Source organism: Cygnus olor, chromosome 13 (genome assembly GCF_009769625.2).
Source record: "Cygnus olor isolate bCygOlo1 chromosome 13, bCygOlo1.pri.v2, whole genome shotgun sequence".
In the NCBI taxonomy this organism is placed as follows: Eukaryota; Metazoa; Chordata; class Aves; order Anseriformes; family Anatidae; genus Cygnus; species Cygnus olor.
Genome location: NC_049181.1, coordinates 20,771,856 through 20,784,125, shown reverse-complemented (window position 1 = coordinate 20,784,125; position 12,270 = coordinate 20,771,856). Strand labels below are relative to the sequence as shown.

General features: G+C 39.1%; 1 protein-coding gene across 6 annotated transcripts in view; it reads left to right on the top strand.

Annotated features, from left to right (window-relative positions):
* The window catches only part of GRIA3 (glutamate ionotropic receptor AMPA type subunit 3), a 403,275-nt gene that overhangs the window by 273,737 nt on the left and 117,268 nt on the right, over nt 1–12,270 (top strand). The window lies entirely within an intron of this gene.

The window sequence follows — 12,270 nt, the reverse complement described above, 5'->3', positions numbered from 1 at the left end:
CCCCATATAACCCAAACCTGACATTCAGAAATAAATCTTTTAGGAGAATAATTTAATTATCTTGCATTTCCCACATCGTTGAGCCTAAGTAACCAAACATGCTTTGGATTCTCTCCCTTTTTTGGGAAGTTTGACTGGACTCTGTAGATACAAGAGTTTTAGAAGTAAACTTCAGAATATGGTTTGTCAGAAGACTACAGCTCTGTACAGCATGATTAGTTTCACTTACTTGCTTGATCTGTCACATCTGTTCCACTTAGCTGAAGAAAATGTGAAGGCAATCATGAAAATACCAGACACTGTAGTCATTTACATTTGCTTGATTGTTCCTTTTGGTAAGAGAAAATATTTTTATTGTGTGAGTTCAGTGCTTTCTCTTTATTCCCTAAAATTATACTCCATGATATGTTTTTATTCAAAGTTAATTTTGTGATAACAGGACACTTTTTATTTGAGAATAGTTTGGATCTGGGGGCTGGGAGGGGGAAGGAGAGGACCAAGTACATAAAGGGAAGCCACAGCTTAGAAGAGGATCCAGCATCAAGAGAGTTACTTTGCACTTCTTTCAAAGATGTGAAATCTGTTGAAGTGCTCCCCGCTAGGGCACAACCTTGGTGTTTTTGCTGGTGCTGTTTTGAAAAATTTTTATTGCATCATGAGTAGATTTTCTGGAAGGGAAGCTTTCTTTCCGAAAACCAGAAAGTAAATCATACTCGTTTCATTTGGAACTAATGTGTAGTGTATATCCATATGTTCATGGCTAGTGAATTATTCTGCTTCTAGCAATGTCGCTTTCTGTTCCTGTAGTCCCATATAGTTCCCATAACAAAATAAGAGGATAGATTCAGAGTATTTCTGACTCCTCTAAAGAGGAAGCTCCTATCAGCTGGCCACCACCTGAAGCCATGTAGAACACAGAAATTTTGAAACGATTAAAGATTTGCAAATAATTTCTTCCTTTTTTATTTTCTAATTTATTTGCACATGTAGCAGCCATTTCTGACATGTTGCAGGATTGTATCTCTGTGTTAGTTCTATCACTTTTTGCCTTCATTTTTATACAGGAGCAAAGAAAAGAGGAAGATCTGTTTATAAAAGCATGCTGTTAAATCCATAAAAAATTATTGAGAGATCTGGGCTGAATGCAGGGCCTGAAACTACCTTGAAAATGATTTTTAAAAACTGACCTTGTAACCGGTCAAGGATGGAACAAATACATTAAAGAGGATGAGAAAAAGAAGCTGGGATAGCACAAATTTACTACTTGAACAATAAGCAGTTCCAATACAATAACTCAAATCCTGGTTGCTTTCCTTTGCAGGATAGATTAAATAGGATTTCATTTAGGACCAGTTGCACTGAGCTATGGAAGAATGGAGAGTCAGGCAGGGTTGATTTTGTGCGTGTGTTGTTGTTGTTGTTTTTTAATGATTTTGATGCTTACGAAATATTGGCATTTTCTGTCCTTGGAGCTCAGCATTTGGTTTGTTTGATTGGGATTCTGTAGGCCACATGACTTTTTGAAATACTGGACTGGCTGTGTTTAACTACAACCAGTGACAACCTAACTGTGTTTGCATTTCTGGCAAGTTTTTGCAAACTTTTCCTAGTTTAGTGGAAAACTTACAAAGGTCAGTAACTTGCCATACATCCATACAGTAATTTCAGGGTTCAAAACCATTCTGCTAACCAGAAAGGAAGTTACAAGTGTATTACTATAATAAGAAAGATTATAAACAAATCTGGATTATTTTTAAATAATTCATGATTACTTACCACAGATCAACAGATAATTTAGCCCCAAAGACAAAGAATGGCGTTAACAGAGAGACTTGATGCCCATTTTTCTGTTATAGGTGCTCTCTGTAGACCAGGAGGTAAGAAACAACGTCTGGGCTTCTTTGGGAAGCTTGGAGGGGCTGATGAATACATTAGTCCTTTCTGTGCTGCTCTACTGGAGGATTTGAATCTTTGTGTCTTCAATGTATTAGATTATTGTAAGAATGTCATTCTATTGTTATCAAATTCATATTTCTCATGCAAGTTTCTATACTATTTTTGTTATAGGAAGGTATTGTCTCGCTGATAACATTGCCAGTGGGAAGGAGGGCCTGGATTGGCTCATGTAAATGAAAAATATACAGAGACGATCAGAGTACAAAGTCTTCTGTGCCTATAACTGACATTTCTGGGAAAATGAGGTCTCTTGTGCCTTCTATTATAGTCTGGAGAGTCACTTCACTTAGTCCATTAATCTATCTGAGAAGCTATACTACCTGAGTTCACCAAATAAATCTATTCCAAGGCCTACAAAATTTTTAACGTCCAAAAGTAATCTGTCGATGGGCTGCTTTAAAAGAATTGACACCATCGGTCTGCTTGAAAATCAGACTAGGAAAATTCAGTAACAATAGCCTAGCAGTGCCTCCACACTGTGTATTAGTTTAAGCAAATACAAAGACACATTCTCATAGTACTTTCTGTTGTCTGCTGTTTTGATAAGCTGTATAGAATTACATAAAGTGTATATATGTGTGGGGAGAGAGAAAGAGAGAGATCTCCTGTTTTAGGTTATGTTTGTGATGAGCTGCTTTTTGTTGGATGATGTGAATGCTTCCCTTGATGACTGTTATACTTGTTTTAACAAAAGAAAAATATTTATTCTAATTTTAAAATGTAATTGGCACTGACTTGCAAGTTAAAACTGGGAGTCATTAATCTCTAAGACCTAGAAGATATTGTTAATTAATGTAATGCATTTATATTTGGTAGGACATGGGTACATTTTCACCGAGTTCTTGATACAATTTCTCCAGTGGTTATGCCCGTGCCGGCTGTGAATGAGGGCTTCCCTGCCTACAGAACCAGTCTATGCCACCTAGAACTGGCAGTGTTTCTCCCCAGTTTATCTCTTGGTAAGATCGCTCCCATCCTTTGCACAGTTTTATTCAATGACACGGGTGGTGCTGCAGACAAGGGATAACCAGCAACAGGGACAAGCCTTCAAGGTGGTGATGGCCTGCTATAAAGAGCTCATCCTGCAGCTTGCCACACAGCATCAACAACTCTACTGCCATGCAAGAACTTTTCTTAAGACAGGGAAGTTTATTGTCATCTGTCGTCCAAACTACTATAGTTAAACTGTTTGGTGCTGGTAGATTGACTATAGGAACTACTGTCTTAGAGGTACACACTGCTATTTTCGTGCCATTCCCCAAAGCGTTGTACTGATCTGGGTATTGCTGGGTTTGCACGGTTGTGTTGGAGCCACTGGTGAGATTCATCTGCATGTTCCTTGGCTGAGCAATACCCCCTAACGGGGCAATTTCCTTATGGTGCCGCAAGGAGCAATCGAGTGCTGTGGAAAATCCACTGCAGTGGCTTATTGAGGGAGGGATCCACAGCTCTTTTAAAGTTAATACTTGTTTTCTGCCATAAGGATTAGTGTCTTTGTTCCATGACCAGAAAAGACTTGAATAGCATTGAGATTTCTTTGCTGTTTTGGACTTCTCGGTTTTCCTCTCATTCCTGGGTTTACCGTGTTTTTATGGGATTGTTGGAATTTGTTGGTGTTACTAATACAAGAAAGGTATTAACAGATTTAGCAATTGTTGTGAAAAGCCAGGGAAGAGCATTTTTTAGATACTTCTAATAAATGCTACAATCACAAAGGGATTTAGAGTAAGGTTACTGATGCATCCATGAGGATGGAGCACCTCTGTGAACCAAGAGGGCTGAGGAATGAGTTGGAAAGTAGGTCTGATATAAACAATTGAAGAGTAGGTTGAAAAAATACTTATTTCAATAGCAACAAAGTTGCTTGAATATATATTTTATACACATGCAAAAAAATATTAAACAGAAGCTGGCCTATGTTTGAAACACAGTACACATGATTAAATCTGGTCATGTACCAGGAGCTCAGAATGTGAAAACACTAAGTTTGCAGTGAGCAGATTGGTTAGCTGTACATTTGAAACAACAAATACACAGCACACACACATTCTCTCTTTTCAGTCAAAAGAACTGCCAGGTACTGCAGATGTTGTTTGCAGTAAAGCTTAAAAATAAATAAATTTTAAAAAAAGGGAAACGAAGATGCTTTAGCACATAAAACTAAAATTTCTCTTTGAGTCACTTTAGACTTTATAAGGGGCATCGGTAGTTCAGGCTTAGGAAGCCTCTTGGTTAGGAGGATGTGGATGCAAAGCAGCTATTGTATCCCACTGATGTTAACTCTACAAAAAAGTTGGAGATAGAGAAATTGGAGAAAGGGCTGTTCTTTGAAGTCACAGATTGGCAGGTGTGTTTCTGCTAGCAGAGATTTTAGTAGGTGACTGTAGAGAAGAGACTAGTCAAACCTGGAAAAGCCATGATGTAAATCGACTAAATCATGCAAATACCCCTAATAGAGCTAGACTGCAATGCAGTACTGAAGGGGGACCTCCTACCAGTTGGATCCTACCTCTTGGATCCACAGCTCCCACTCAGTCTTGTGCACATACTTCAGTCTGTGCCTCTTCGAGGAAACACTTAGGCATGTGCCATTCGTGCACACAGCTTTGGGATCCAGGACACTTAGCAAAGTCTTGCTGGTATCAGTGAAGCAGCTCTGTGCGTGCAGAGTAAGTTTGACCAGGCTGAGGTTCTTCAGCTGTTGGCAGTTCTGCAGAAATTCAAGTGCTGCCCCATCCTACCACTGTCCCGTGAAACACTAGATTTCTGATGAGGACTTCTGTGACCTCCTGAGTAGGACCAAAGGGCTGCTAGTCTGGCTTTGGTACGAGGCATGTTGCTCTTCTCTGTCAAGAGAAGATAGGAGGATTCCCACTCCTGACCGCAGTAAAGCAATGGAGTTGCACCAGGTTAGCATTTTACTATGCTGCTGGCTGACAGCAGGGTTTGAATCAGTATTTAAAGTTACAGCAATCTGTCCAAACCCTCCAAGATTAACAAATAATTTCAAACTTGGTCTGTTGTCTCACTTGGCCACTTTCTCCTCCTCTGAAAGGGCAGAACTCGAGTAAGAATTAACATGTGGCAACGTGACTTTTCTTTCACAATCAGGCTTTTGCTATACCATTTCCATCAATTTTGGCTTTCACATTATTCAGCTGTGCACCAGACAACTCTTTTGTTATGTGCCAATTAACCCAGCTTGATAAATAGTGATTATGCATAATTTACGCAATAATATTCTTGTTGTTCCCTGTAAATAAGGCACTGACTTAGCTGAGGGTACCGGTCTGTGAATTATTGTCAGATGTGATCATGAAGATCCAGGGGGCTGGTAACAAGAAGGCCTCTTTAGACAGCAAGGCAGATAGAAGTGATATAGAAGATAATAAAATGGGGGAGGTGGAGGTGTTTTTAATTTTTTTAGGGGATGTTGGGATTTAGTTTTTGTGGTCCTGTAGTTTGCTCTTTCAGTGTACTGAATGGGCCTCGCAGTGCTAGTCCACCGCTCGCTGAAGTCGTTGGGACGTTTTCCAGTGGTGGGGACTTGGACTGGACTTGGACTGCTCCCTAAGGAGCATCTTCAAATGATTTTCCTGGCTGCAGAAGCCAGGTTTTCACAGTTCTTTTCCCTTTTTTGCATTAGCTGATGTGAAGTCTCTCAGACCAGTAAGCTGACAACAGAGGGACGTGAGGAGCAGGTGAGAATTGCTTAGCCCCATGAAGCTTGAGTAAACAACGGGAGGAGATATAGTAACCTGAAATCTAACCCACTGATCCAAGATGCACATGTAGAGACAGTGCTTGCTGGAATAGTATTGCAGAGCCTTCAAGAAAGTGTTAGGGACTGTTGCTTTGGGTAAAGTTGGCTGTTGGTCAGCCAGTACCATGCTCAGCATCCATTGAGCCAACTGGAAACTGTCCGGAGCTGGAGGCTGCTTGCACAGCTGCCGTGCTGGCAATCACATCTCCTTTCTCCTTGGACAGCCTTAATCCTGGCCTTTACCTCATGGTGAATTTTACCCAGTTCAGTGATTCCAGGTGTGTTTTCCGTTTTGTCTCTTGTATCTCATATTCCATAATATATCCCCACAGGCCTATAAATGGCACCACCTCAGCAGACTCAGCTCATCTTTCATCACGCTGCCAGAGTCTTGTTTTGATTTATTGCCTTTCACCACAGTGGCCCAGAATGAAGTCAACTTCTCAAATCACATAGAGGAGGATCTGCTGAACAAGCATACGTTTAATAATATGCCTCTGTCTTTCTACTTCCTCTGTGCTGGGATGTTCCAATAAAATGAGTAAGAAATCCCTTTAGAATATCAGAGTGCTGTAGTTATCTGGCCACTGATTTGCAGATCTGATTGCCTTTAACTATTGGCACTTTGTGGTGTTCAGCTTAATGTTCAGCATAACACCCCCAGTCTGCGAAATGCTGCCATTGCTTGATGGGTGTGTGTTGTTTTTTTTCCTTCATACCACAAAATGCTTGCTTCTTTCTTGCCTGCTGTGTAAAGTATTGATGAGATATATATGATATACATCATGTCTGAAAATGACGATGATGACTAGGATATTCCCTGGTCTACCAGATTATGTGGAATTCACATTAAAAATGCTTTTTAGGGCATGTCTTTTTCTTCCAAAGCACTGTGCTTAATGTCTTGTGGAACTCTTGTTACTTTGAAAAAAATTACAGAAACATTCATGATTTTATGTTGAACTATTAAATGTTACTATGTGTTTATTAGAATATGCATATTAGTAGAGTATATTGGCTGTCTATGAGTAAATTGCTGCAAAATTTCTGGGTGTTTTATAACTGAATGACTTTTGAAACAATTTTTTTCATGTTTTTCCTATCACCAACATTCTTAGAAAAATTGCTTCAGAAAATACTAGAAATAGTTACAATCCAAAGTAATTAGACTGGCGTAACATACTAATGTAAAATTAAAAGCATCTTAAATGGTAAAACAAATAGAAAACAGTTATTTAACTCAAGTGCATGGTACGTACTAGCGTTGTGTGCACACTGTCCATGTTTCTGCAGGGATTTGTCATGATGCATGAGATGGAGTCTAAAAAGTGAAGGACACAAGTGATCATTGTTTGCTGCAAATATAGTTAGACTCTCCTGGGGAAAACTTTGGTAGGTCCTCTGACTCCCTCCCACAGGTGTTAGCTTATCTTCTACATTTCAGACAGAATGGAGAGTGTGGTTTTCTCAAAAGGCAAAAGCTCAGTGAACTGCTTTACATCCACATGGTAAGGCTGTAACTCTCCTTGAACTTGAGGCCAGTGCCCGAACTATAAACATCCAGGGACATAAAGCTAGCTATCAGGAGCAGTGTTGGCTTTGCGCATAGTGCTGTTGTTGGCAAGGCACGGTTGTCCTGGAGAAACTGAGCAGAAACATCTCTTCATCAATCTCTTCATCAAACGCTGCATGTTTGAAAGTCATGCAGATACCCAATGCCTTTCCATTTCTCTCCAGCAGTAAGTTTAACCACTTACAAAGAGAAACCTCTTGCTGCTCCTCATCCTAATACTTCCTTTGGTGTCAGAACCAGCATGGGCAGTAAGGGAAAGAGCTGATGAATAACAAATCCACAGCATTTATATCTGAGCTTTGCAGCAGTGTTACAAAACATTTCTAAAAACCTTTTATTTTAAACTGCAAGGTATGTAATTGATGTCTTCCCCTTCAAAACTTAAAGGAAACCTTGTGAGCAGCTTGTGGAGGTGGTGGGATTGGGGCGGAAAGGGGACTGTTAACAGTAGAGTATGGTACTGGAACAGGCTGCCCAGAGAAGTTGTGGATGCTTCATCCCTGGAGGTGTTCAAGAGCTGGTTGGATGACTCTCTGGACAACTTGATCTAGTGAGCGGCATCCCTGCCCATGGCAGGGGGTTGGAACAAGATGGTATTTAAGGTCCCTTCCAACCCAAGCCGTTCTATGATTCTGTGATTCTATGAGTACCATCCATTGCCTGAACGTGTTTAAAAATAAAAAACGTCTGTAATGTTGCAGTGGCTTATCTGAGAGTTTGAACTCCATCTTGTAAAGGCACAAGCAAGATAATGTAGTATTCTGATTAGCACATATTTAAGTATAGTCCTCAAAAACTTAATACATTTTTTAAAATCATGCTCCAAGAGATTGGTTGATTTGTATGGCATGTCTGTATCTCCTCTCATCTTTAATCCATTTTAAGCTTTAAACCAGCTATTATGGTTCCCTCAAGCTCCAATAGATTATCCTTCAAACTGAGCCATGCTAATCTGTTTAATATTCTTTCAAAAGAAATATTCTCACACAACTCTGGATCCTGGGAGTTTTAAAAGATCAGTGTGGAGTATTTATTCTGGTTAAACAATGTTTTCGGAATTGGACCTACTGATAAGGGGCTGACATTTTTCCTGCACAATGGGTGAGTTGACTCCCGTGTTTCTTCCACCATCAGAAATGTGTTGTAAACATGGAGATTCTGAATATCAAGGGGTTTTTTTTCTTTAAGAAAAATGAAACATTTATGATAATTTGGTAGGTTTGCAAGACAAGATATTCATTCTGTGCTTGAGTTTAATCAAGGTTCTACATAAATTTTGTTTTGTTTTTTAGCTTTGTGGCCAGTAACCTGAAAGCAGAAGTTGTGTAATGGCTCAGATTCTACATACTCTTAGTCTTGGAAGCAGCATGGGAGCCAAACAGTAAGCTTGTAGGTAATAGCAGCAAAAGTTCGTTGCATGACCTAAGCCACTCAGGTCACCTGCGTATATTCCCTGAATAGAAGAATACCTTTTAGAAGGCTAAGCACATCTTTCTCAGGAAAGTCAAAGTGGTGTTTAGTGTGACTTTTTGTCCATCTTACCATTTGGTGCTCACAGATGTCATTGTTAATGACATTTAAAGTATGCTAGCTGTTTTTTTAATTACCAATATTTTATTTGCATATATGTCAGTTTGGCAGTCTAGGGAAAGAGGGGGTCAGGGTTTACCTCTACCTGAGTAAGATTATGCTAATGGCCGAAGTACATCAGACCTGAATGAACTTGCTTCTCAGTACTTTCTGAAAGTAGGCCTTTCATCAGCCTTTGTGTCCAGAAGGATTTGACCTTAGATATGCACTTCTTTCTTAAGAGCAGTCGTGCGGGGCTCAACTGGAACCTCTTGGCATCATGGTGTGCATGAGAATCAGTACTGTTAGTGCTCCTACTAGCACTGTTATAGCCTAAGTGGCCTATTTTTATTGTTGCAAGCTGGCATTTTTCATACGCTCATAAAATTCATACGAATGTTTCAATCAGTGTGAAGAGGAGATCCAGCACGCAGCAAATTCATGTACATTGTTAGAGTTTTATTTGACTATAGTAAGATATATAAAGGCCAAAATGCATAAAATTTAATGAGTGGAGTCATGTAGGTCATAAATAATTAGGCATACTGAAAGAAACCAAGGTTATGGAAATGTATTTGTACAGCACCCAGCACCCAGGAGGTGTGATTGTGATCAAAGCGATCGTGAAAAGTGGATAATAAATAAAGGCTGTTACCTAATAATGTGTAATGGGGTTGTGATGGGATGACAAAAGTGATCTTGAATGGAATCTTGACCAGAGAGTATTTGGGGATGCTTGTATCTGGACATTCATTTTGGATTGCTTTCTAGTAAAGGGCTTGTAAAATATGAATTGATTAATCCTTATGCCTTTCATTTGCAATTTAATAAGTCCTTCACTCCCTCTTCACCCAGTGCCTGAATATGCTGTTGTTATCTTATTGGCTCTTCTAAAAAGAAGTACAAACCGAAGGAAGTGTCTATGTATGAAGAAGGCACTAGACAGAGCAAGTTGAGCAGTGTTTTATGAAAAGAATGAGATAAAACGAACTTCAGTTATATCACTGAGAAAAATGTTTGTTGCCATAAATGAAGTAACAATAGTAAATTGTAATTTTGTTTTGCTTTCTGCTGTGAGGTTTATTTGTGTTTGCGGGGCATTTTTTATATTTGTAATGGCACGTTCTTTATTAAGTAGAATGAGAAGTGATGTTATGGTCAATATCTCAGGAGGATTTGGATCCAATTCTCAGCTGTAACTTCCTTGGTTCACTCCCACCTCCATGAATATTCACTATTAACTATCTCAGAAATGGATGTTTCCATAAATGCTTCTTTTTTTCAGCTGAATTTTAAACAACTCATGGAATCTTTTCTTCTTGACAGAGTTCAGAGTCTTAAGAATTTAAATGTGAAAACTGGTTTTATTGGCAACAGATAATTGTATTTCATTTTAATTTTCATTTTAAATACAGTGACTTTGTCTTTAAAGCAAGCTCTCAAGTCTGATTGCCTGGAGCATCCTAAAGTAGCTCCTTCTGCATTCGTGGGCACTGCTGTGCTGATCTCCTTGGGGCTCAAAGTAGAGAGAAGGTGCTTATTCGTTCAGGGTGTTAACATGAAAGGGAAAGGAAGAAGTAGAGGCATTGTCAGTCTCTCTAAGAGCTGTATGAAGTGGAGTTAATGATAACCCTCATATTGTTACAGCAAGGAAGTCATAGGATGGAGACTCTAAATAGAAAATAGCCAGTACTCTGCGATACGCTGTGTATTATTCCAATATAAAGTAGTCCCCTTAGTCCATTGGCAGAGGATGTCAGTGAGAATTGTGTGGAATCCAAGACAGTTGGCAGAGGAAAGTGGACGGAATAAAATTATTTCACAGCTGAGGGAAATACAGAGCACAAAACTGAGGAAATGGTATGAGCAACACACAATAATATCAGTTGTCATTATACTCCTACAGAGAGTTTCAGCCCAAAGAACTGCTTAATTATCAGTAAAGCAGACCTTACAGTGCCCCTTTGATATAGGTTAATTGTGAGACCCATTTTACAAGATATTGATGTGAACAAAATGGAAATTACTTGTCCATACAAACAGTGATGAAGAGGGAATAGCGTCTAAAATACTGTAACCTCCAGCCCCTGACTCCAGAACTTCCAGGCTCCTGCTCCCATGGTCAGAAGTGTGACAATTACAAGGATCCTGTGCAACATAAAGTCCGTTGTCAAAGACGTCGTCTGGTGGAAATGGCATATCCGTAGCCATATCCACCTGTTAACATATTTCTTTTGTTGGCTTTATCTGTCTTTTCTCTAAACAAGCAAAATCCAAACCTTCTTGTAAATGTCCCTACTAATGTTTCAGTTGTTTATAGTGAGAACTGGAATTAGAAATAAATAAATAAAATAATAGGTGTCAGAGAAAATTTGACATTAGCTTGCAGGCAACAGATAGTGGGGATGTCAGAGCCTATACAACATTGCTGTGTCAGCAATATTCACGGTCACTAAAAGGTAGAAAAAATGAATACAGATAGAAAGCAAAAAATAAATTTAAAAAAGACACAAGTCATCTAATAACTTGTGTGAGATGTGGCATCTTTTGAAATTCTGGCCTGGAGCCTTCCTGGGGACTGAGTGAAAAAAAATCACATCTGGTTAGTCTTAATCTAGTTAAATTTCTGTGGCAGGGCTGATTTGACTGGAGGGAGGACGGAACTGCTAGTAAAACAACCGAAGTCAGGGGTTCAATGAGTTACACTGAGGTTTAGGAAGGTTCAGCTGCTATTCCATAGAGAAGCAAGGATTTTTATTTAATTGGTTTTGGTTTGTTTTGTGTTTTGCTTTTGTTGTTCTTGTGTATGTTTTATCATTGTGGGTTTTGTTGTTTTATTATTATTTTAACAAATCACTGTTATTTAAAAAAAATAAAGTGATCATTATGGCTCGGAATATTTCCTTTCCTTGGCAGAAAACAATTCAATCTCTCATGACCTGGAAGTTCCTTATCTTCTCTTTACACGCTTGAGAATTCCCAGGCTTCTGTCATACACCCCTGCCTCTGCTGAAAAAAATAGTATGTGCCAGCTAACTTACTCTGAGGACAAGCCCAGAGTTAAGTCTCCATTTAAAAAGTTGTATCTGTCTTGTATCTAATGCCAAAATAATGGCTTATTATGGTCCACCATTAGGACCATAAGGGGTCCACCATTAGAATAAGAGCTACTCAGGACCTTTCTCCCTTACTTATACAGGTTACAAATTTTTCAGATCAGGCAATAAGGAAACTTGGTTGTGTGCTGTCCTTGGAAACACTATCAAAAATAATAGCGGTGATTAAGAACAGTATCCTAAAGATGTATCTCAGAAAAAAAAATAAAAAATAACTATTTTTGTAGAATGAATGGTTCGTCCAATCAGGATTCGTCCAAATCATTTCTTCAATAGCCAAAATATGTGTTTGA